This window comes from Sycon ciliatum, chromosome 1, assembly GCF_964019385.1.
Source record: "Sycon ciliatum chromosome 1, ocSycCili1.1, whole genome shotgun sequence".
NCBI lineage: Eukaryota > Metazoa > Porifera > Calcarea > Leucosolenida > Sycettidae > Sycon > Sycon ciliatum.
Genome location: NC_088643.1, coordinates 79,817,420 through 79,839,186, shown reverse-complemented (window position 1 = coordinate 79,839,186; position 21,767 = coordinate 79,817,420). Strand labels below are relative to the sequence as shown.

At 46.3% G+C, this 21,767-nt stretch overlaps 1 long non-coding RNA gene across 1 annotated transcript; it reads left to right on the top strand.

Annotated features, from left to right (window-relative positions):
• Positions 1-4,315: 4,315 nt before the first annotated feature.
• Positions 4,316-9,409, top strand: LOC135807131 (uncharacterized). Its single transcript, XR_010551480.1, has 2 exons — positions 4,316-4,685; positions 8,831-9,409. It is a non-coding gene; the product is annotated as an uncharacterized LOC135807131 (long non-coding RNA).
• The last annotated feature ends 12,358 nt before the right edge of the window (positions 9,410-21,767 follow it).

Below are 21,767 nucleotides of genomic sequence, written 5' to 3'. Positions count from 1 at the left end.
CTGTCTCTCCCTAAGGACCCTCTGTCTCTGGCTCCCTGAGTCTTTGTGTCTGTCTCTCCTTTTGTCATTCATTATGTGCGTCCCTCTGTTTCTGTCTCGGTCTTTCTGTGTCTGATTGTCTGTATCTGTCTGTTTTCTCCTCAGTCTGTGCTTTGTCTCTTTCTCTCTGAGTCTGTGTCTCTGTCTGTCGCTCTTTATGCGCAGCATCCCTCCGTTTCTGTCTTTCTGTGTCTGTCTGTCTGTCTCTATCTCTCTACCAGCCGCTGTTCTACACATAATGAAATTGTGTGGCACCGCGCACGTGGCTATGCGTGGGACATTCACACGCACACACACACACACATCCGTACGCTCGATCATACAAGTACATGTAGTAGTGAAGAATTCACCTCAGACACATTATTAAAACGTATCTCTCTTTCTCTCTCTCTCTCTCTCTCTCTCTCTCTCTCTCTCTCTCTCTCTATGCCTGCCACTGTGCTGCATATACAGTTAGTGAAATTGAATGGCACAGAACACGTACATGACTGTATATTTACGCACACATGGGGCATTCACGGATGCACCCACACACACCATGTATACGCCCGTCGCAAGAGAAGCACCAAATCTGCAAATGCACACCCACACACACACACTTGTACGCTCGATCATACAAGTACACACACACACACACACTCATACGCTCGATCATACAAGTACAATGTAGATTATGTAGTAGTGAAGAATTCACATCAGAGACATTAAAACGTCTCTCTCCCTCTCGCTCTCTCTCTCTATGCCTGCCACTGTGCTGCATAATATTATACAGATAGCGAAATTGGTGTGGCATATAACATATACATGACTGTATATTTACCCACGGGCCAAGCGTGGGACATTCACGGATGCACACACACACACACACACCACACCACACACATGGCCTGCAGCAAATAACATTTCATAGCTACAAGACCTTCAAAGAAAGTCATGGTGTCAAGAAGATAGACACGTACAAGGATAATTGTAAAGTATAAATTATATTATACATGTACATGTAGCAGGGATATTCTCAGAGAGTCAAACTACCGGATGAAATGGCAAACGAAAGTCTCAACTTCAGAGAGTAGAGTAGAGAGTAGAGTGGGTGGGTGTGCAGACCAGCGAAGGTCATAACAAATTGATAATAACGTGTAACCAATGCCGGCAATGGATAATGTGTGAGCGACCAAAGAGGCGTACATAGCATTACCTGTACCACCATAAACACACCTTGACCTTGCCCATTGCGTAGCAATGATACCGCATTGTTATTTCTCAGTGCATGCATGGCGCCTGGAGTCCGCGCCTGACCATGCTGACGCGAGTGACCATGGTGACGGTCCGAGGACTGTGACTAGCCCAGGTGTGAAAGCGGTGCTGGGACACAGTGTACTGGACTGGGTTCAACAAAGTCTCTACATCGCCGGATTCCTCGATCTCAGAGTCAAATTTCCTTTGCAGTTTGTTTTGACGAAGTTCGTCGTGTTTTGGACGATGCTTTCGCTTTGTGGAAAAGAAAAATGAAGCATCGACATCCAGAGGGCCAGCACTCTATTCAGAGCTATTTTGAGCAGCAGGCAAAGCGTGTAGCCAGTGCTAGTGGCGAAGGTCAAGAGATAGATGAGAATGGAGACGCACCTGACTTGCAAGCGAAGGCTGCATGCATCGAGCAGCGCTGAGGAAGAAATCGTCGGCGAAGCTGTAGAGCGACCGTTGTTACTTCAGTGACATGGGAGTGTGTTGGAAGGGATATGTGTTCGAAGGAATATTCTGAAAGTCGACGTCCACAGTGGAATCCAGTCCCCCGACATTTGCCGGACACGGAAAAGATTTCCGGCGTCACCGACAATCATTGTGCGCCACCGAAGGCGAAGGATTTCATTTCCTGTGCGTGTCCAGATGGATGGCAAACAGCGCCACTTTCAACTATCCTTGTTACAGGAGTTACCTTGGGTAGTCTTTTGACCGGCGTGCAATGGTGGCCTCTGCTTGCCCTGTGTGATGTTTGCTCCAGATGATTCGAAACTTAGGCAGCTTTCAAGACTGCACGCAATCGTCATGCTGAACAAAACATCCATAAAACGGGGAAAAGTTCAGTCTTTTAAAATCAAAAATGCGTAGCAATGACATCGTATAGCAGCTTGTGGATGAAAATTTCACCCAGTCTGAGGAGAATAAGCAGAAACTCCGTGGGATACAATTGTGTGGAATGTTGGTTCATCAGTTGGCATGGGAACCACTCCTGGAGGCGAGCGGCGTACGCCCCTGAATGCAGACTAGCAATAAGAGGCATTTGTCAGATACTAGTAACCATGAGGTACTGAGACGATTCTCTTTAGCAAACCACCCACTCCGCTATAAATGCTCAAATAATCTGTCATCTGCCTGCTCCAACTTGACCAGGCGCGTGCACCGTATGAGTTTTTTGGTGTCTGGAAACCACCTTTTTTCGGGCAATCTTGCCAAAAGAAAAGCGTGTAGTACTGGATTGGTTATCCATCCTGCATACGCATCGATCGACGGGCAGTTTACAGAACAGTGACTATGTCCTTATTTCGAAGTGAGAGAGAGTTGCTTTGCATGCAGTTCGAAATACATTATTCTCTTTTTCTTCAGTGGAGAGTAGCCACGGAGGGATCAATCTCTAGCTCTGGTTCGCTCCTGGATTGGCGATGACGTTCAAGAAATCCGGTTTGTCTCGAAATTTGAGTCAAGCACGCGCGATGCAAGTCAGTTCAAGGATATGATTGACGATATCTCCTTCCAAACCGTTGACTCAAATCAAGATCGCCACAGCCTTTCGTTCTCGCTCATGTGCGCAGCAGAGATGTTCGTCAAAAACGTTGTCGACTGGAAGACGTAAAAATGTGCGTCCATGATCCACTTGCGCTGCTTCAGAACGAAGCGCTGCTCCGGCCGCGACTCAAGGACGCGGGGCTTCGCTTTTCTTCCGCGAGCTTCCATCGAAGCAAGGTCCATAACTCTCTATTGAAATCATGTGGAACATTGCCAATACATGCTGAAAACTTCGTCATAAGAACAGAAAGAAAGAGACGTCGAATGTAAGCAGTTTTTGATGAAACAAACAAGCCTGGAGTGGACTTGTAGTGAAGTACCATAGTCTGATAGACATAGTGTTATAGACTGTATAGTGTAGCCTGGGCAGCTAGGCCTATCAAACTTTTACGTGTTCAATAATTATGACAAACATGTATATGAGTACATTGACTTTTGCACCCTTTTTGCAAATGCTTTTTGAAGTGCTGGTATGTAAAAGGTAACCCGTTTTATCCTGCTATCGATTATACATGTACATGTACCAACATTTCCATGTAACCGGCATCGTCCCCTCCCTCCATTCCTCTTTATTCTTATTTCTGTCCTTTCTACCCCTGTACCTGGTTCCCTCTCAGACGCGTTTGTGCCGGCATGATCTGATGATAGCAGTCGGACGAGCCCCGCATCTCATCAGCACCAGTGTTCATTGGTGCCCTGATCTTGAGTCCCCCCCCTCCCTCCTCCCTAGCCGCGCTAGCCGGCTGCCCTCGCCGTTATCTCCGACGGGATGTTCGGGGGATGCGCATGTGCACAAAATTCATACATAATTATACAATGGGGCCCCAGAAAAAAAATTATCAACTCTAGAAACCCCCCTTTCAAGACTCGGTGCACGCCACTGTTGACTGTCCTCTTGACAAGTGAAAATCGCTGGCGTTGTCTGGGCCATAAAACCATTATTGGCATTAGTCCAACGCCTCCCTTGCTCCTCATCTCTGCATCTCGTAACGATAGGTCTGGCACATCGAAATCTAAAACTAAAATACTTGGAGCTCTTATTTGTTCAAGCTATATTTTCAGAGCCAGGAAGTTGCAAATGGCAAGAAACCCAGCTTCTCTTCACCATTGGTATCACGAGCTATGATCATTATCAGTGAGCAACGTTACTAGAGGAAAGTCGCTGGAGTGAACAGAAAGCTTTCCAAGCAGCAACGTTTCTTTCTCAGCAAGAACAAATAAAAATGAAAGAAGCAACACCAAGGATTTGTCTATCCCGGTATAGGTACCCGGGTGTGTGTAGCCTCTGGCATGGCAAGGTTCTGCCACAGATTTCCAGTACAACGGCCACGGACAAGTGTCCCACTGAGGAGGTATATTATGTATCAGATTGCAACGACCAGGAGGCTGAAAATAGTGGCTGCAAATGACCGATATCCGTCACTTGCAGCTCTGCATCAGAGGCCTGTAGCTGGCCTGAAGAGTTGTAAAATTACTCCTTCGTAGTCGGGCGAGTCAGAGCGAGGGCGATTCACGGCTTGGCCAAAAAACTGTCGGCCTGGAACGTAAACGTCGATCTGCCGACACAGTTCACCTGGTTCACACGCCTGACCTCGACCTGGCATGCTGCCTTGCGTGAAAGGAACATTTTTCGGAAAGCAAGCTTCTTCTCCAAAATTCGAAATTTCCTTCCAAAAAATGCCGTCGTCCTTGACCTCGAAGCTGAATGTTGTTAGGATAGAAAATTAGCGAAGATGTAGCCGACCCATTCTGGCAAGCCGTGTGCCCTCTGGATATGCAGTTGTTCGCCATGGTCAACAATCTTCTTCTCCTTCGTTCGTACTTTCACTTTCCTGACCACGAATACAAGCGGTACCCATGCTCAGGTTAGTGTTTATTTGTCTGTCTATGCACATACATGTATTACAATGTACTGTTCGTGCTGCAGGCACTGGCCGATCATGGAAATAGAGGAATCTGCCAGCTTTCTTTGAATTCTCATCCAGTCAAGAAAAATATGTACACACTTTCCTTGGCTCCTTTTTCCCACCGCCACCATGCGCATGCATGCACTGCTTTTCAAATTTGTGTTTGCTTTGGCAGTGGTTTCATGTGTATCCTTCAGCCTTCCCTGGCATTCAAAATTCAGAATAGTTTCCACCCAGGTGCTAGTGCCTCTGTTCTGCTTAGCACATTGTAGTAAAATTATTTGCAACAGTGTCCACCCCTCCACACTGCACTCTTGGTTCACATTCACCACACCATAGCGAGGAAGTTTGTTCTTGGATAGATGTCTGGAGGATGTAGAGCATCTATCCAAGAACGAACTTCCTCGGTATGGTGTGGTAAATGTGGGCCTAGAGCGCAGTGAGGAGAGGTGGACAGTTTCAAATTAGTTAGCCACATCCGATCCTTTCTCCGATAGTTATGGACATTTTTTACTATAATATGACATTGAATGGCCACTCATGCTTCTATCGAGAGGTAACACCACTCAGGAAACTGAGGAAAGCCAACCGGTGTTGCACAGGATTTGAGGTTGGGAAGAAAAGATGTTCCGATAAAAGAACTGCGAGTACATGGGAAACGTATTATGGAAAGGGCAGTCTGAGTCGAACTAGGATCTCCTGTTCCAGACTGTACCGAAAGCGTGCATATGAATACAGTAGAGTGCGGATAATCCGAACAATCACTTATCCGAAATGCCAGTTTCCATTGAATTGAAGGGACAACCCCAAGCACCATTCAAGCGGTGCACAAGATGGTTTGCAACAGGTTGGAGCAACAATGTATCACCGTAGAGTCATATTGAGGAGCTAGAGTGTGTCTAATTCCTGTGAAGAAATGATGGAAACGTGAAGGAATGTGCAAGTCTTAGATGGATGTGCGATTGCTCCCTTATCCGAATTTTTCCCCATCCGAACCCCCTGGAGAAAGCGTGCGCCCGAGGAGTGCGGATAATCTACACTCTGCTGTAACAGTTATGCACAATGCGTTTCGATGCACATTGGACAACGTTGCAAATGTAGAACTGTAGGTGGACTGTGGTTCACATTAGACGATCGGAGTGCCCCCACCAAACGAAGAGTGCTCAACATCACAAGGTAGAGCTTGCATATACAATCAAAAAAGAGTACATAACATATACCATTAGCTGATACTGTTAGTGTGCATTACGAAGTCTGAAGAAAATCTTGAACGATCTCGGCTGGGATGACGGCTACACGTTAGCTCAGTGATTAGAGCATCGCTGGCCTCAAGCGAAGGTCCCTGGTTCGAATCCTGGTGGTGACAGTCAATTTTTTCTTCAGACCTTTCCCGTTTGTGTCTTTCCCTCAAACCAGTGAATATTACTGTTAGCTTCGTACTTTGAGTGATTATCACTTACAGTTACATACCGTAAAAGCCCCTGTATACGCCCACTCGAAATTACGCCCACCCTCCGTGTACACGCCCAGTCAGGGAAAGTCAACACGTTTGTTTCAAAATAGCGCCCATGCCCATGTATACGCCCAGGTATGCCAGAAACACCAGTACATGTACAGGTACTGATACCCAATACTTACTGCTATCCCTATTCCCAGTATACACCCGGTTCCAAAATAACGCCCGTGCTCTTGTATACGCCCAGGAAATCGAGGCTGCTATTCTATACGCCCGGGGCCTATACACGGGCTTTTACGGTATACTTGATGATTTCTTAGCGCATGAAAATCGGAGTCAGTACCACAATATTCCTCCCTCACTATTATGAGTCTAGATACACTTTTGAATGTGGAACAGGGTCCAGGACAGGATCGTCTGCTCTATCCGAATTATGGCCTGGTTGCAATTTGTCTATTTGCCAGCAGGTACATCGCACCAGGGAGTCATAGCACCTACACTGTAGGGAGACTACACAATACTTTATAGAATTTTGGGTCTGGATTTGGAGGTTCTCCGTGATTTGTGCAACCCGCGATCACGGCCTTGACCTACTGACCCTGAGAACGGCCCAGATTAGCAATGCCATGTACGAGCGTGTACAGATCTGCCCAATGGTGCCCCCAGGGTGGCTGAAACAGGAACCCCTGGGTCGAACCCCATGCCATTTAGCTTTACAGTCGCCTGTGCCGTCTACCTAGATGCTACAACTCCCTGCGCTGCACGCAGCAAATGCAGCACATCAAGTATACAGCCATGTAGTGTTGGTTGTCACCTGTTCTGATCGTGTGATATCACAAACAATCTTCTACGATCCATTCATTTGAACCTGGCACGTTAGGGGCCGTCCATAATTATCTATCTTTAACACGAAACGAGAAAAAATCGTTCATGGGCGGGTGGGTCAAGAAGGGTTTCGTAATGAAAAATATTGATAGCTGAAACACTAGTCCATTCCAGCTATTTTTCGTTGAGGGGTGGGGGTGGGGGACGGTCACAAGTTACTCATAACTTAACTGTTCATTTCGTGAAAATTATCAATAATGCCGGGTCCATAATTGTCGATCTTTTACACGGAGAGAAAAAGTTTCGTTTGTGGGTGGGTCAAGGGAAGTTTCGTTTCGAAAATATTGATATTACAGACATCAATACAGGGGGGTGGGGGGTGGGTGGAGGAGGATCCTTCTTTCATTTCATGAAAATTATCGATAATGCTGGATAGCTCCTTAGTCTATGCAATAAAATAGTTGTTTTCTTCACACAGTACCGTAAAGTTTAAACAATATCCAGCCAGGTTTGTACCGAACATTTTTTCGAAAGGTAATTTCTCAAATGTTGCCTTGAGTACGTTCTCAGCAACATAGCGGGCCAGTTTCACATACTCTAATTTCAGAAATTTTAGGTGCTCAATATTTTCGGTATGAGAGCAAAAGGCCAGGTTAGGTGAACAGATAATTTAGGTACAGAGAAGCAGTTCTCTATCGGATTATGTGTTAGGGTTTGTTCGGTGTATTGAAATTTTAGGTATGAAACAGACGCACCGAAAGTACCGAAAATAAAAGTACACTTAACATTTGTGAAATTACAGTAATTGGACTGCAAACTTGCATCGCTGGTTGTTGCAGCTCCATCACAGGCGTATCACGGGAAATTGAGTCCAGCTCCACTTCTAGGTTGGGTGACACGTGATGGGCATCACTTCCTGCATGCTGGTGCATGTGACTCAAGAGCTCTGGCTGGCAAGAAGTTTTAGACTGCAGGTGCAATGCAAGATTTGTCTGCGATGTGCTATGCATTGTGCATTGCATTTCTCGAGAGACACTTCACGCTATGTGAAAAAAAGAATTTCGCTCGATGTGGTATTGTGCATCGGGCAGTGCAACTTTCCCACAAAACTGGACTCAAAGCGCCTTATAGCTGTGGTTTACAGCAAAGATTTTCCTATTTGCGACTCTTGGTTTAATGAGTGCAGTAGCATGCATGTGCCTGGTGATATTATTGCAATGGATCATAGTGAGGGCGTCGCAGTACTTGTGCACTGATAGTTGGTATTGACATGAGTACATAACCAAGAGTGGGCAACTCGATGATCCCTCTGCCCATGGCAGAAAGTTTCATCACTTCGGTTTTTGTGGGCCATTGGGCTCACTAATACCATCATGCGTAGCCAGAGATTAAAACTTGTACATCACAGCTACGGTAGGTGAAGCAGAACAATAAACTGTGGATCCATGCCTACTGAACCTGATGAAACACTCTATCTACATGGCACATGTAGACATATATGCGCGCTTGCTCATAATCATTTGATTTCGAAGCCGTTCGTACCTTATGTTAGTAGTTGCACATTCTTAGTAGTTATGTAGTTTGATAATAACGTTACGATAGATTATCAATACTGGTGGAAACGTTATGCGGGTTGCATGATTTTTTACCCGGTGTGCCATGGCCAGGCATGCTAATTCATCGGATATTAGCAAGTTTGCCTGCCTGCTGGGTGTTGTATCTTAGCTTCACTGTACTACAAATACGATATGCTTAGTTTTCCTAAATTGCTTCATTATAACATTCAGTTTGTTTTGCTGCAATCTTTTCACGTGTTTTGCAGGATTGTAGCCAAGGGTGAATACCATTATCATGAGCGAAGGTCTCTGAGAACCCATGTCTGAAAGCTGGTCATGTTGGCCCAACGCTGACTTTCATTGTCTGTATCCGCCACCTTCATACTGGAATGAACTGGAACATGTTCACTCTCTGTTTCTCATGTGGAAGGACGGAACAGATTGTTTGTCTGTCTCTGTGGATCACCGAAGGCTGAACAGTACAGTTGGAAGAATATTGGATCTCACGAAGTGCCTGAATCTGAAGCGGCTGACATGCATCTGCACAGCGCTGTCTTTCTGAGATTTGCTTCAAGGCAGGTTATTGTGTACAATTTTGTCCACAGTATTCCAATATTTGCCAAACGTATTTCTCTGATAGGATTGCGACTACACACGCGCAATGATCTCTCCGTCATCAGTCTTTCGCAATGATGTGGCTCACTGATGACAGCATGCATAGCCATAGATCAAATGAGCAGCTAAGGTAGTTGAAGCAGAAGAATGGATCAATGCATCCTGAACCTTGTGTACTGCCTATATGCACTCTCAGAAGTATTTGTAACGTATTAACTATGAAGTATCAACATTGCTTCTCTTCTATGTGGGTGGTGTGAGTGATGTCAGATGATCTGTACTGCCATGGCCGATGGTGTTCACTGGAAGATGTTGGGTTGGGCCATTGAGCCCTCTTGCAATATGCTGTTGCAGCCTGAAGGCACTGAAAACGTTCGAATGCTGATCTGCTTTCAAGTGTAGAATGTCCCATTGTGTGCATTACATATTTGCATAATTATGTTTTGTACTGGAGTGTGAATGTGCGGCAAGGGCGTGCACATGTAAGTATATCGCACTGGAAACAGCCTAAGAGTTCACGTGGTATGTGATAAGTACACTTTTGGAAAGTGCGTGCACAGTCGAATCATGTAATGTTAAAACAGCCTTCGTGCTCCTCCCTGAATGGCTATGCAAGTAGAAATCTCCGGCTTCCTTTGCTTCTTTTTGCTTGAGCTGGCATGGTGGTCGTAGAGTTGGAATTTGTCAAGTATGATAACAATCGTTGTTTGGTCTAGAGACAAGAATGCATTTGGATATTTGTCCCAGGACTGCATGGCTTCCCAAACTGCACGTTGAATGCCATAGATGATTATTGTTCGGTTCAAGAAAGGACCCGTGGATCTGTCTGGCTATTGTGAGCTCTCGCTAGTCCATTTCCATAGCACTTGCTCTGGATTCCCTCGCTGGAATACCGTAAAAGCCCCTGCATACGCCCACCCTCCGTGTACACGCCCAGTCAGGGGAAGACAACACTTTTGTTTCAAAATAGCGCCCATGCCCAGGTATGCCGGAAACACCAGTACATGTACAGGTACTGATACCCAATACTTACTGCTATCCCTATTCCAAGTGTACGCCCGGTTCCAAAATAACGCCCGTGCCCTTGTATACACCCAGGAAATCGAGGCTGCTATTCTACACGCCCGGGGGCCTATACACGGGCTTTTACGGTATTCTCCGGTATAGACCAAGAAGTTTAGAAAACCTACTGGTGATATTAGTATGTTATACTAGTTTCTCCGCACTGTACCGCAGCTTTTGTTATCACACACATGTGGGTTATATAGTTTATCTACAATCCAGCATGATGTTCTTCCAAGAACGCCCCCGACCTAGGCCCTCGGAACGACGTTCTTGGGTGTGCAACATCACTTATAGTTCTAAATCTTAGAATTTAGCGCAGGATTTTTAGTGATCACGGTTTCAAATGCATGTCATTGCACTCCACCTTTGGGATAAAAGCTTGTCATAAGAGAAGAGCAGACTTAAATAGGCATCTTGTACGCATGATTTCTAAAATGTAACATCCCTGCTGAAGAGCGTTCTTCCATACTACAGTACAGTCGAGCGTCCAAGAACGTTGTGTCCAAGAGGTTAGCCCGGGGTGTTCTTATTTTTCAGCTGTCCGGCTGCGCTCTTATAGCATGTTCTTAGAAACAAACATGTTAGCATCATATGTATCCCGAAAGCTGCCGGATAACCAACACCCCCATTCTTTTAAACTTTAGGCGGTGGCGTTCTTACCGTACTTCCGCACATATAAGCGCATGTGCTTATGTCCGAATATAAGCGCACCCCTCAATTATAAGCGCATGTGCTTATATGTGAACACTATTGGTGAAAAGGCGGGAGCGAAATATACCACTAAGTGGTGTGATGACACCATTGTTTAGGACACAGACAAACCTGTATTGCGCATATGTCATGGCCCTGCGTAGACAGTACTACTCACCAATACTATAGTAGTGCTGCACACATTCATTATCAGCCTGTCACCTACCTCTACCGCGGCTCTTCATCAATGTTCTCTTCCTTTTGATTAGGATAGGGTTACCTCTCCTGTCGCCGGACCTAGACTATCCATTACCATAGAACTGTCAGCTATTGTCTCTGTTGCCGGTCCGCTGGTCTGCTGTTCCGCTTAGTTGCTTCAATTCATGATTAGCATTAGCTTCAATACTTAGATACATCACTCTTTGCTGAGTTTAGCACAGCTCACTACTCGTTCGCTGCTGCCTGCTCGATCCTTCCCTTCGTAGCCGCTCGCATAGAGTTCAGCTAGTATAAGTTCGCTGACTTAGCCAGATATCGATTAGTCTTGTTTGAGTCTTGGATTAGTCTTGTATGAGTCTTGTATTAGTCTTATTCTCTTTTATAGCTTTCTTGACTTTCTTTATAGGAGTTCCGCTACCGCTCAAGCGGACTTGTCCGCTTGAGCCGGTTTGGCCTTTGACTTTCTAGTTTCTTACTGTTCCTTTGTTCCTTTACTATATCGGACCTGAGGGCTCCGCCACCCTGACTTCTCTCTGTGCTTTGGGTCTGAGGTACGCCTGAGTGGAACTACCAAGAGGCGCACATATACTTTGTGCAAACGGGCTTGGGATAACTAACACGTAGGGACGATCAGCCAGCCACGACACTTGGTGCTGTGACCAGGATTCGTCTTGGTCTAGTTTCCCAGGCCCTCCGCCCTACTCTTGGTCTATGCACTACCCGTCGTCGTTCCGTCCTTGGACCTCCGATGTGACTCTGCCGTATCTGTACGTCGCCTCACGAGTCCTTTGGATTGTGAGTGCCTACTGACGATTCCTCGTCGATCGACGAGTCGTACGCCAAATCCGTTGAAGACACGCGCTCCGAGTTGCGTACGGCAACAAAGAGAATACTTACGCCAGGTTACCACTGCATTCGCAGTCGTTTCCTCTTTGAAGAGAAGCAAAAGAGACGTTCCTCTGTGTTGATCGTCAGTTACGCCGCTCTGCTGTTTCAGCAAAGCCATACGCTCCCAAACGTGTTGTGGTACTGTCTGTGCTGCTTCCGTTGGCCTACGCCTTTGTGATCAGTCCTGCCTCCGGAGCCGGGGGCTAGCCCTGGTCAATCTGTTCGCCTGTGTTACGCCTGTGAGTGTGAGCTGTGTTCCGCTCGCAAAAAAAAAAGAGTTTCGTCTCTTCGCCGGATGCATGCTCCGCGATCTTCGTTGTACATGATTGTACAGTCCGCACTCTCTGAGCGTGCGCTCACTCCGTTGTGTGTTCCAATCAGCTCAGCTGGTATGGTTCACCGGTTTCTCCGCCGATGTAGTTCCTGTGGGAGCTGTTGACGAAACGCTCATGAGTTACGTGAGTGCTCCGTTGTACTCGACGAGTTTGGGTCCCGCGCGTTGGGCCATTCACCGCTGCAGCACTTCCTCCGGGAAGAGGTTGACTCTACGCGCTCTCCGCCTGATGGAGATGGCCATCCTCCAGCTCTGTGCTCGAGCTCGTTTACGCAGGGTGACGGAGTATGCGCGTCATGCCTCGTCGGTCTTCCGCTTGATTCCGCCAGACCACTTACGCTTATCTCCTGGTGTTGGCCTTTGTCCGCTGTCCACAGCTCCTGTGGTGCATTGATTGTCTTGATAATTGAGAGATGGCTCTCGTGATACTGATACGCCCTGCAACAGGCGCCTGGCGCCACCTCCGTCCTATTCATATTTCGTTTCTGTTTCCGCTGATAATTGTCCTTTGTCCCGCGTGGCGATTGAGTTTCGTCTGGTCTGATGCGCTATTGGCGATGTGGTTCCGCCTGGTGCAAGAGAAGGATTGTGCGCACGATTGGTGCGGTTCGGATCGTCACTGGAGAAGTTCCTGGTCTCGTGACTGGATCCAAGATCGGAGTAGAGAGAAAAGGCTCCGATGGCTCGCGGTTAGTGGTTGCGCTGATTGCCCGTCGTTGTATTGCTGCCGAGTGCTGGCGACGAAATTGAAGTCCGATCTGACCGTGGAGTGGTTTGTGTTGTAAAATGCGTAGCCGGCTACGTGACAAGCGGCGAAAGGCTGCTGTGCCTGTGGTGCTCGGGAGCTCGCGTCCGACTGATCAACGGAGAGCGGAGCTGGCCAGGTAAGAGTACGGAGATATATGCACGCGATCAGACCACCGTCTTTTGTGAGTTTTGTTTTTTTGGTTGTCAGTGGAGGTTAGGGTTCGTCCGCAATTGTCGAAAGTTTTTTCCAATCCGTAGTAGCTTCAAATTTTTCCTCACCCACCCACCCACCCCCCCAGTCCGTAATAAAATATTATTGATGGACACACAACGCAACACATATGGAACAAACTCAATCAGTGCTGGTCCATCCTTGTTCGTCGTCTTGGACAACTGCCACAAGCAATTTATTTTTCTGTAATAATCAGAGTCACCAGCGGTTTCGAAAAAGGGCTGCTTCTTCACCGCCTTTCCAAACAACGTCGCCTGTCTGGACATAGTCAATAACAGTCGTCAGCGCCAGCGCTAGACGGAAGGACTTCAAAGGAGTGCATGGAAGACGGTACTCTGGACGAAGGAGACAGTGAAACTCAAAAATAGAAGGTGTCGACTCGCCGTCGAATGCGCCGAACTTTATGATCCCCGGCCCAGGAGGAGCAGCCAAGGAAGCGCGCGCGGGGGCGCAGAAACTGCCAGAACTACAAAAATATTATAAGTAGTAGACAGTTCGCCCGCAGCCGCGCGTGGAAAACAGGGGCTACACGTAGACGTACACGTGGCACGCGCACGTGTCATTTCGGAAGTTTTTCAATCCGTAACTGGCCTTGACCCACCCACCCACTTTCGAAGCTACTGCGGATTGGAAAGGGCTTTCGATAATTGCGGACGACCCCTTAGCTGGTTTTATTTTTCAAGGTTTTGGAAGGGTTTGTCTGAAGTATTTGTTTTGCAAGCAGTAACCATGGTAACGGGTTTACTGGTTTCAAGGGGTGCAGAGGTACTAGCTAGGTAATGAATGGTAGTTATTGAGTTCACGGAGGTTGAGAATCTTGGGTTTACTTTAGATTGAAGAATACGTACTAGAAAGTTCAGGCACCAGCTGTTGACGTAACATTGTTTTGTAATCATTTTGTTATTATTTTTGGAGGTTTTGTTGATTTATCCACCTATTCTATCACGGGTTCCGGGTCACTGATGAGTACCATTCTACTATGATGTCTATGTGAAGTACACCTTTGGGCTGTTACTTTTTCGTGTTACCAGGGTGTCAGGCTCTGTTTTGAAGTACATGTAGGTTGAAGGTAGTTGTAGTCTTGTCGTACGAATCATTGCGGGGAGTGTGACTGCATTAATGTTGTTATTGTTGCCGTTGTTGTCTATCGGTACGAGAGTACACTACGCCGCCCAGTGGGCCTTCCGTATCCCTGTGTCGTTCATTTCCGCCGGTTTGCATACTGTGGTTGTAAATCACTCTGGTCCGCGTACCAGAAAGACAAAGTACATTGTGGATGCACATGTCTCGAATGACACTGCTCTTACGCCTACTTGTGTTGTCTATCTGGCACACGTCGCCGCTGCTGATATTGCAGCCTAGGGAAACCTATTTGTGTCTCACTGAAGTGCCTGATGGCTTGTTACAGTTTGATGCGCGCCGTCCTTTCCGCCAATTGTGCCCTTCTATGGTGTTTTTGGTATTCCGCTGCTAAGTTCACTTAGCCATATCATGAATGTTACGCTGCATTATGCTGGGCTGTTGCCACCTGGCCTTGACTGACCAGGCTGCCCACCATAGTTCCATGACCCGTCAATCTCGTTGTTACACGAAGCTGGATTCTGTCGTGAATCTGACCATTACGTGCAACACTGCTGGGGTCCTCTTTCCGCTTAAATCCCATTGCTGGAGAGTCAATTCTCCCACTGCCGCTCAGATCATTGATTGTGGTGTGCAGCCGTGAGCCATGCTAACAGACTATCACGTCGTGCTCGTTCGGCACAGTTTGTGTGTGTGTACACACTTGGTCTATGGCTTGCATTCCGCTGAGGTACAAACCGTTGCGTTTCCTACCCTCATGTGTATCAGGTAAACGTTACGCCAGAAACTTTGTGCATGCGCATTCTGTGTGCACAAACGTTCGCCTGTATCTGTCTGCACTGCCCGTCCTCATGACGTTGGCGCTCGTCTGGTGCATCTCGTTTCTAGTAACCTTGTTTGGTTGCTGGTCCCCGCCGATTGGTCGAAGGTTCCCTGAACTTTGTGTATATTATGGTGTGGACTATTCCCGGTACGAGACCGTCTCTTGGATGTTGTGTATTGCGTCCCAACTACGCCCGGTCTTCGTGATTATTCTCAGTGATTCTTGTGGATCAACTGTCTCGCTGCCGTGTTCTTTATGAGCTAGGCCACCATCCTTCGAGATGGAAGAAAAAATTCGCTTCTTGAGTTGGTGGAAGATCTGCCTTCTCCCTACGCCTGTCCAGTCATCTGTGAGTGAGGCATTCCTACTGCTTCCTGACTTCGAGTCATTGGCTCTGCTGTTCTACCACTACGTCTCATCGTTTCACCCTACCATGCTGATACCATCACTCACCTATAGTACGATGACATGAACACCAGGATTCCATTCCGTGGTCTGCTGAGCCTCACCAAGTACCTGTCTTACCCAGCCATTGCCACCAGTTGCTGGAGTATCAATGTTTCTGCTATGTCTTCGTTGTCCGTCCACCCTGTCACTATAGCCGATTCCGTTTGGTACTGCACTTGCACTAGTACTGCTATGATGTCGTCTGTTCCCTACTACCCTGAGTGCACTGTTCCAGTCTACCATCCTGTACTGCCATCATCTTCTATAGTGTCTACCGTCGAAGTACTGTCTTCCATGTGCCTAATAGTGTCTGCTCAACTTCATTCAAGTACTGCCGTCCACCATCATCATGAGTACCGTCCACACTGATCTCTGTCTGCTACCTGAGTGTCACCAAGTAAGACTATCTATGTACGAACAATTGTGCCCCATATCGTTAGTTCTCTAAGTTCAGCCTTTGCTCATAGCTACCTCTTGAGTGCCTACTGCCCAACTGTTACCCCTGGTCCTGTGCCTTAGGCAGTGAACAATTAGCTCCTAGCCCCATCGTGCTTTGATTAAGATTGTTTCCCAGCACACAAGATTTTGTGCCGATAGATTAGATCCGCTGTCCATTCTTTTTTATCTATTCGGCATAGCTCATCAGTTATCTTATAGTTTTGTTCTGCTGCTAGTGACTGTTTAGCGTCACAATTTTTCCAAGGTTAGACCCTGCTAGAGATGCCACCTGCCAAAGAAACTAGACTTAACATTGTGTTCGTTAGTTCTAGCCGTAGGTTCTTTCCGATTTCGTTTTCCTGATTCGAAGTCTGAAGCTTTGTTCCCTCTTGCTCACACCCTCTTTGGAACTACTGCGATGTTTAGTTTCCTTTTATTTTAGCCCTTTTCAGTTGCTCTTTTGTGTTGCTTCTTCCCGTCACGAGGACGTGACCCTTTTCTTTGTAGCCGAGGGAGATGTCATGGCCCTGCGTAGACAGTACTACTCACCAATACTATAGTAGTGCTGCACACATTCATTATCAGCCTGTCACCTACCTCTACCGCGGCTCTTCATCAATGTTCTCTTCCTTTTGATTAGGATAGGGTTACCTCTCCTGTCGCCGGACCTAGACTATCCATTACCATAGAACTGTCAGCTATTGTCTCTGTTGCCGGTCCGCTGGTCTGCTGTTCCGCTTAGTTGCTTCAATTCATGATTAGCATTAGCTTCAATACTTAGATACATCACTCTTTGCTGAGTTTAGCACAGCTCACTACTCGTTCGCTGCTGCCTGCTCGATCCTTCCCTTCGTAGCCGCTCGCATAGAGTTCAGCTAGTATAAGTTCGCTGACTTAGCCAGATATCGATTAGTCTTGTTTGAGTCTTGGATTAGTCTTGTATGAGTCTTGTATTAGTCTTATTCTCTTTTATAGCTTTCTTGACTTTCTTTATAGGAGTTCCGCTACCGCTCAAGCGGACTTGTCCGCTTGAGCCGGTTTGGCCTTTGACTTTCTAGTTTCTTACTGTTCCTTTGTTCCTTTACTATATCGGACCTGAGGGCTCCGCCACCCTGACTTCTCTCTGTGCTTTGGGTCTGAGGTACGCCTGAGTGGAACTACCAAGAGGCGCACATATACTTTGTGCAAACGGGCTTGGGATAACTAACACGTAGGGACGATCAGCCAGCCACGACACATATAAGCGCATGGGCTTCTACCCGAACATGTTTACACAGCCAAAGATCTTTTTTGCAGCAAATTTTCGCTTATAAGCGCATGCGCTTGTATGTGGGGAAGTACGGTAGCATTTCAGGCTGGACATTCTTGGTCAACACGTTCTTCGGTGCTCGTGTAGCACTGCACATGAAATACAGCTACTACAACTCTAGTAATATAGTCTTATTATAGATTGCCGATTATCCGAATGATTGATTGACTTGATTGTCCAAACTGCTCAGGCTGCATGGCAGCAGGCTGTCATCAACATGCATCCCATGATAATTTCGAGGAGCTGGAGTGCGTGCCAAAAAGAATGAGAAATGAAAGTATGCATGAGGAAATGAGTATGTTTTAGATGAGTGTTTTCCCACGCCCTTATCCGAACATACATGCACTCGATCGCCATAACCCCTGGAGATGACTCCATGCAAAGAGGAGTGCAGACCATCAGAGCCCACAAGTACTCCCAGGTCCCGAAGCTTTCGTCTCAACAAAGAATCATAATCGACGACTTGTAATGAACTACATTTTGGTGGTATTATACCGTACTTGTTTACATTCAATTTAGGAATGAGTTTAAAGCATGAGAACTATCCACAGCAGACATTCTCACTGTTCGGAGTTGCCAAAAAAGTGGTGCATGTACAAATCAGGGATGGGTACAATACCAACATCTGAGGTGAGTCTATCAGGAAAGTGAATGTCGTCCACTCTATAAAATGGGGTCCATCAAGAAAGATGTGATTTTGCAGCCATGGACGTTTCCAGCCAGGTGACTGTATATACAGTGATCTAAGTTATGCACAGCTTGACATGAATGATTGGCTGGACACGTCGAAGAGAAGGAAGAGAGAAGCAGACCAACCTTACACCACCCTGAGCTGAGTGTAGTGGCCCAAAACAACAAACTAATTCTGTGTGGCCTTAGAGGAGCTGGGCAAGAGGTGTACAGTGAATTAAACAATACAGTAAACGTGGGAGAAGCGACAAGACTGAGTATGATACACTGTGCCAGCACAGTGCACATACTAGTGCAACTGTTGGTGTAGTTACAGTTAGCCCACACAAGCAGGTCACTCGATTGTAGATACACAGAGCGCATTCTACATCATACAAAACATGTTGAGCTAGGCAGCAGTGGCTGGCATTTACGACATGCACCAATGCCAATGCGCGGCTTGAGCAAATATTACAAGCCTCGGAACACCCATACTCCATTTTAGAGACAGAACAAGGCGATGAGTAAGCACCAAAGGATTATACGAATAGCGACCAGGCAATAATTCAGGCCACTGCTGCTAATCAAGGACTAGCTACAAGTACTAGTATGTTGTCAGTGTACCCTGAAACGATGCAATCACAGCGAATGTGATACATGCACATCATGTTGCCTGGTTCTTGGCCCGGTTAAAAGTTGTATCCTCAATGCTTGAAGTTTGTGGGGTCCCTCCAGCTTCTCAGAGTCCTGCACAAAAAAGATAAAAGCAAGTGCAGGTAGAATATAGTAAGCTCACATAAAACCTCTTAGTCTTGCTAACGAATTTCGTGATTAAATCCACACCATGGGAACGGGGCTACAGGAAAAAAAAGTTCAACCATAATAATGCAAAAAGGCAACTTTAGCTGATCATATTTTTGGCAGCAACACTATACTGTTTGTATAGGAGAGTTGGCTTGGTGCATTCATGCCAAATGCACTCCCTATAGTATTGTATTACTGTACTTCATCATTTTACTTGGGCATTCATTCCCAGTAGCCCCAATGTCTTCTAACAGATTGCGCAAGGTACTGCATATTCGGCACATATTTTATTTTCGGCTATTGTCGGCCTGTCCATTTTAATTCGGAAAGTGGTGGGCATCACGCAACTGAATTGCAAATAAAAGGGGGTTTGTCAACTGACAACCGCATACTTTTTCGACATCACTAATAAAAGAATTTTTCGTCCAGCGCATGCGCCAAGAGTGAATAGCAACTGAATAGAGCGGTTGTCATTTGACAACCCCCTTTTATTTACTAGAGGAAACGCAAAAGGTAACAAGATTACGTAACCAAAGGTGAGAAGGCACTGAACGAACTGTCAACCTACGAATACAACCTCAGTGCAACAATGTGCTCTTTCTGCTTACACAAGCAGAAAGAGCACGTTGTTGCCCTGAGGTTGTATTCGTAGGTTGACACTTCGTTCAGTGCCTTCTCCCCTTTTATTTACTGGGCATTTGTAGCCTAAAATTTGTTTTGCAAGGTTCAATGTGACAGTGTATGCAGGCATCAGCAGTACAGGCTGAAATTTCAATGTGGCCGAGATGTGTTTTTGCCCTGGGGAGGCTGCAATTTAAAAGCACCGAAAATTTGCATACTTTACAACACAGTACTGAGCATGCGGTGAGCTGATGACGAAATGAATTGGAGGTACTAATAATGCTAAGGGATTCGGGGGGCGCATCAAAGGGGTCAGCACCAAGGAATGGGAAAGATTTGTGCCCAGTTCGGGCATGTATATTGGGTATAGAACGGAAATTATTGGCTTAGCCTCGGGCGACTCCTACCAGTATTGCCACCAATGGCCCATGGCTGCTGATCTCTGTGATAGAAATGAGACGTGTATGTGAAACCAAAATATGGCTTTTCAAGATGAACTGTAAGACATGTTATTATAACGAGTCGCAAATTTAACGATTGTCCAAAACTCATAGGTTAACGAGAAGATATGTTAACGATCTTGCAGTATTCTGCCATATCCACACACAGCATATATGAAGCAGTACGGACTCAACGGATCTTATTATAACGAAGAAATGTCATCCGTTAAAACGTTAGATTTGCTTCCTCGTTATATACAATCATGTCTTACAGTATGTGCATTTTGTGAAGATCTGATGTAAGTCATTAGGGACACCTTGTTGGGTCTTGCCAACATTCAATTATTATGATGTTCATATCTATGCAATAACGTTGATGGAATTATCAGCAAGAATCAATAACCCCAAGAGTATGCAGCTTTGTACATGGAGTCTGCCACAACACGTTGACCAAAGTACATGAACCTAGACACGAGCTGGGAAATCAGCTGAGCTGCTGCGTCATTTATGATCTGCTATAGTTTCCAGTCTCCATGGAGGTTTTTCTTGGAGACGTCGAATCTACAGTATTAGGTGTGAAACTTTTGTACTAAACCGCAGGAGATAGAATCTATCCAGCTCGGACATCATTTCACTACGTACGGAAGGAAGTACGCCGATCAAAGCTTGCTACACTCAGGAGATAGAATCTATCCAGCTCGGACAACATTTCACTACGTACGGAAGGAAGTACGCCGATCAAAGCTTGCTACACTCCCGTTTAGTCAACTTAACGGCCCAAATAATGCTTGGGTCATGAACTCATCGCTGTTGGTCTTTCGAGGGTGCCTGACAATGGTTGTTAATGCACAGCACCAGCCGGGCCAAATGACAAGATCAGAGACATAGATCTTCCTACGAAGTAGTTCAATTGCTGAAACGTGACTTCTGCAAACGTTATGTAGCAAAAGGAACTGTACTACGGCACTACACGCCATTCACAATAATCAAAAAAGGCCCACTTGACAAAACAGAATTTCATCAACGGAGCCCCGTGATTTTTTCTTCTGTACATAAGTTATGCATTATGGAGTCATAGCATAAGGGAGACGGCACGGTAGACTTTCAGCCTAAATCATAACAAGGGCCAGCCGGGCAGCTCAAAAGAGAGTGCTATGCACTATTGGCAGAGTGGTATACATGAATAGAGAGTGACCACCCAGTGCGTGAAGCTTTTCGTGTCACCCTAGAAAATTTCACAAATTAATAATGTGGGTTCAACCCCGGGCTGCCAGTGACAGTTGCCCTTACTGCCTTAGGGGCAAGTGCGATACAAACATGTTGGCATATAGCATCGCTTGACTGACCCATGCTTGGGGCCAGTGGGTCAAGTCCGCGATCACGAGTTGCATAAACCACAGATCATGTAGAATCTCCATGGATCCAATCTGTGTACTGTAAAAGCAGAAATTTTCGGTGGTGTAATATTTTCGGAATTCTCCAAAATCGGCGGTTCGGTGGAGGGAAATAATAATTGTCGGTAATACCCGCTTTCCAGGTAAGGGTGCTAGAACTGGTGCATTTTTGCGGTAAAAATTGTCGGCACCGAAGTTACCGAAAATAAAACACCACTGAAAATTTCTGCTTTTACAGTACATCATTTTGGGTATCATGATCTCGTGTTGTTTCCTTGGGTGCTACGACTCCCTGACATGCATTGATCCATGGCACGGTATGATTTGGGCGATTTCAGCCAATCAGTAGACGTTCTGAGAGGGGTATATTCAACGATACACCCCGCTC